The sequence below is a fragment of the Monodon monoceros genome, unplaced genomic scaffold, assembly GCF_005190385.1.
Source record: "Monodon monoceros isolate NGI ecotype Baffin Bay Population unplaced genomic scaffold, NGI_Narwhal_1 Super_Scaffold_5, whole genome shotgun sequence".
NCBI classification, from domain to species: Eukaryota; Metazoa; Chordata; class Mammalia; order Artiodactyla; family Monodontidae; genus Monodon; species Monodon monoceros.
The window spans coordinates 79,612,999-79,617,946 of NW_021703782.1; the positions used below are offsets into that span (position 1 = coordinate 79,612,999).

Consider the following 4,948-nt stretch of genomic DNA (forward strand, 5'->3'; position numbering starts at 1 on the left):
AAAAAAAACAAAAACAACACCAGGATAGCACAGACCAATCACTGCAGACACTGGCAGGGTCCTGGTGGTCCTCTCCTGGGCTAGGCATGAATCTTTTGCTTTTGGGGGAGGAATAAAATGTACAGCATGTGCAGCATGTGTTTCCCAAAGTGAAAATGGGTGAAGCACACATCTCCCTGCCCTTCCCCCTCCTCCTCGCAAGTGCCTAGCACTGTGTCCCATACATGCTGGCTCCACCCCAATGTGTCCAACGTGTGTCCTGCAAGTTCCTCTTCCTGAGGAAGGTCCACATTCCAGAAGAAGAGACAGGGACCTCATGATTTATTTTAAACTTAATTGAAGTATAATTTATACACCATTAAATTCACTATTTTAAGTGTACAATTCAATGATTTATAACATAAATTTACAGAGCTGCACAACCTCCACCATAGTCCAGTTTGAGAACATTTCCATCATCCCCCTAATTTCCCTCATGCCCATCACTCCCCATTCCCATCCCCAGCCCCAGGCAACCACTAATCTGCCTTCTGTTTCTATGGATTTGCTTTTCCTGGACCTTTCATGTAAATGGAATCAGACGATATGTGGTCTTTTGTGTCTGGCTTCTTTCACTTAGCATAATATTTTTTGAAATTCATCCATGCTGTGGCATGTGTCAGTACTTCATTCCTTATCTGATTCATTTCATATCCCTGGTACCCTACCAGTGCCCAGCACACAGTAGGTATTCAGAAAGGGGCTGAGGAATCTCACACGGGGACCAGAGGCCCTTCCAAAATGAGAGCAGCTACCAGCCAAAGAAATTCCAGTCAGTCCCCAAGCTGCTATGGATGAGGTGCTATTCCCCGTGGCCGCTACCAGTGATGTGAATATAGCAATTTGTTTTCAAACTCGTGATTGTACACCAGTTGAACTGTCATGCTCTCAACTTCAGAGGTGTGCTGCAACATCCACCCACTTATTCTGAATTTGCCTTTATTCCCCACTCATCCTGTCTCTGAAAGCCATGGTGACTCATTGCTCTGCAATTAACTCTCTTTCTTCAAACTTGAATTGCCTGAACTAGTTGGAGAAGAATGATATTCCAAATACAACTAGTCTCCAACTATTACTGTAGAATTGTCTCTTTCTCCCCTCAAGTCTATCCATTTTTGCTTCATATATTTTGGGACTCTATTTTCAGGTGTATATATGTTTATAGTTGTTACCTAATTTAACACTTATTGATGGATTAAATTTTTATCAACATATATTGTCCTTCTTTGTCTCTTGTAAACTTTTTGCTTAAAATCTATTTTATCTCCAAAAGCACAGGCAACAAAAACAAAAATAACAAATGAGACTACATCAGACTAATAATTTTCTGCACAGCAAAGGAAACAATCAACAAAATGAAAAGGCAGCCTATGGAATGGGAGAAAATATTTGCAAACCATATATCTGATAAAGAGTTAATACCCCAAATATATAAAGAATTCAGGGATACCGGGCTAGGGTTCCCTGGCGGGATGGTGCCACAGTGCCATGTGGAAGTGTTGTATTTTGCAAAAAGTGCTGAAATAACAGGAATTCGTTTGGAGACCATTTCTGTGCCACAAGAAATGAAAGCATTGCAGCTGTGGAATGAGATAGAAACGCAACATTCTGGATTGACTGATGTCAGAAATCAGGAGATATTTGCTGTTCCTCAAGAATATGTCGAGCTTGGAGATCAGCTCCTCCTGCTTCAATCAGGAGACGAAATTGCCATTATCCCCCCCGCCCCCGTTAGTGGAGGATAGTGCTTTGGAGCCACCTGAGAAAGATATAAATGAATTTGAAGCGAAATCTAAAGGTATAATAAAATTCACATCTGAGAAACTTTCAGTAGATGAAGTCTCACAGCTAGTGATTTCTCCACTCTGTGGTGCGATATCCCTATTTGTAGGAACTTCAAGGAATAACTTCGAAGAGAAAAAAGTCATTAGCTTAGACTATGAAGCATATCTACCAATGGCAGAAAATGAAGTCAGAAAAATTTGTAGTGACATTAGGCAGAAATGGCCAAACACATAGCAGTGTTCCATCGACTTGGCTTAGTTCGAGTGTCAGAAGCAATCATTATGCTGTGTCCTCAGCCCATAGGGCTGCATCCCTTGAAGCTGTGAGCTATGCCATTGATACTTTAAAAGCCAAGATACCCATATGGAAAAAGGAAATGTATGAAGAACCATCATCACCTTGGAAAAGAAACAGAATGCTTTGGGGCAACAGAAGATTAAACCACTTAGGTTTTTAGAGTCCTAAAATTTAAACTTGGTAAATTCTCATCTTCGATCATGTTTTGAGTTTTCTTCTCCAGAAGATAGTTTACTGAACATAATCTTTTATGTTACACCAGTGGAACAAGAGAGAAAAAAGCAAAATAAATGAGTGCTTAGGATGAGGGCTTATAGAGGAAAGAAAGGCTTTAGGGAAAAAAGGGAAGAATAATTTAAATGTAAGGAAAGATGCCTGTGTTAGACATATTATTCTATGACTAAGTTCTAACTGTAACTTGACTTACACTGAGGTGTGGCCCCTCCTCAGTGACTGTCTCAGAGGCTGCCCCCAACCCCCTACCCCTATGCTCAGTGATAGCATTATTGTCAGTGATGTGTTTTGAGAATGTAGGCAGAACTGGAAGGTATAAAAAGTCCTTATTGGATACTCTTGGTATGATATATTTTTAGAATTTATATATTTTTAAAATAAGCTAAATAAACATGATTTTAAAAGTTAAAAAAAAAAAGAATTCATACAACTCAACAGCAAAAGAGCAAACAACCTGATTTTTAAAACGAGCAAAGGACCTCAATAGACATTTCTCCAAAAAAGACATACCGATGGCCAATAGGTACATGGAAAGATGCTCAACATCACTAACCATCAGGGAAATGCACATCAAAACCACACCTGTAGGATGGCTATTATCTAAAAGTCAAGAGATAACAAGTGTTGGAGAGGATGTGGAGGAAACCAAACTCTTGTGCCCTGTTGGTGGGAATGCAAATTGGTGCAGCCACTATGGAGAACAGTGTGAAGGTTCCTCAAAAAATTTTTTAAAAAAATAAATAAAAATAGAACTATCATATGACCCAGCAATCCCACTTCTGGGTACATATCTGAAGCGAATAGAATCACTACCTCATAGAGATATCTGCACTCTGGTGTTCACTGAAGCATTATTCACAATAGCCAAGGTATGGAAACAACCTGAGTCCATCAACAGATAAATTGGTAAAGAAATGTGGTACATACATACTATGGCATATTATTCAGCCTTGAAAAGAAAGAAAGAAAATCCTGCCACTTGCAATAACATGGATAAACCTGAAGAACATTATGCTGAGTAAAATAAGCCAGACACAGAAAGACAAACATCACGTGATCTTACTTACATGTGGAATCTGAAAAACAAACAAACAAAAACAAGTAGAACTCATAGCAACAGAGAGTAGAATGGTGGAGAGATATCCATCAAAGGGTACAAACTTTCAGCTATAAGATGAATAAGTTCTGGAAACCTAATGTACAGTATGGTGTCTGTAGTTAATAATAACATATTATATACTTGAATTTTGCTAAGAAAGTAAATGCCAAGTGTTCTCACCACCCACACAAAATGGTAACTATGGGAGGTGATGGACATGTTAGTTTGACTGGGATAATTATTTCACATGTATAATTATAATTTAATCTATTTTGCCCAATAGTAATGTAGTCACCCCTGTTCTCTTTTGCTCATTATTTGCATAGAATATCTATGTTAAAAACAGCAGATGCCCGCTTCTGCAGGACAACCGATAGACCCGTATCCAGAATGATGCTCCAGGTCTCCATGGAGCCTAGTAATACAGATAAGAACAAAAAAAAAAACTATAAGGTAAGGCAGTGTATCCCATAAAGATGTACATCACACATCTAAGATGCTGTGGAAGACCTTCAGCTCAATGATTCATTCGTACCTTCATTTTACAGCCCCTGAGCACTTATTCTATGCCACGGCCTGAGCTGAACACAGCGCTGAGGCATTCATGGCCCCTGTGCTCTAGAACTTAGAGGATGATGCAGGTAAGCAGGGCCATTTTAAGACATTCATAGGCTATACCTAAGTTTCCATAGCTTTGAAGTGGTGATAATAGCACAACTTCATAAAAATGCTGTAAGGGGTAAATTAGTTTAAAATGTGTGAAGTATTTAGAATAGTGTCCAGTCCATGTAAGCACTCAGTAGATGTTACCTGTCATCAGTCATCACCAACTTTAATTACTTTTTCTGTGGAAGCTGTATCCCACCGGTTAAATTTTAAAATTTTGTACTGTAAAAACAATTTTTAGTGTAAACATTTTACATTTTAGTGTAAAAATGTTCTACTGTAAAGTAAGTAATTTTTCTTTAGAACTTATACTTAATTTCAGATTTGCAGTTTTCTTTTCATGTTTGGGAGCTAATAAATTTTGCAAAAGTGCTTGAAAAGCTCATAAGACCATCTCTCTAGACTCCCGCGGATAACATAAACCTACCCAGAGTGACCATGTAAGGCTGCACAGGTGGTTTTTACTGTACAACTCTAAGGAAAACCAATCTCATAGACTATGAAGTGAATACCCCCATCCCCAGAGATGTGTACTGCTGCAGCCCTGGCCCTGCAGGTGAGGAAATCAAGGATAGACACACAGTGCAATAAAGATCACTTCCAAGTGGGAGAAAAGAGATGACTTTATGGAGGGATGACATCTGAGCCAAGTCATGAAGAGCAGAAAGACTTCAGTCCACAAAGATGCTGTGAGAAGGGCAATCCAGGCAGAAGGGATAATAAGAGCAAAGGCAGGGAATTCCCTGGTGGTCCAGTGGTTAGGACTCCATGCTTCCACTGCAGGGGGCATGGGTTCGATCCCTGGTTGGAGAACTGAGATCCCACAAG

General features: G+C 39.5%; 1 pseudogene; it reads left to right on the forward strand.

Moving 5' to 3' along the window:
* Positions 1-1,698: 1,698 nt before the first annotated feature.
* Positions 1,699-2,264, forward strand: LOC114884826 (annotated as a pseudogene).
* The last annotated feature ends 2,684 nt before the right edge of the window (positions 2,265-4,948 follow it).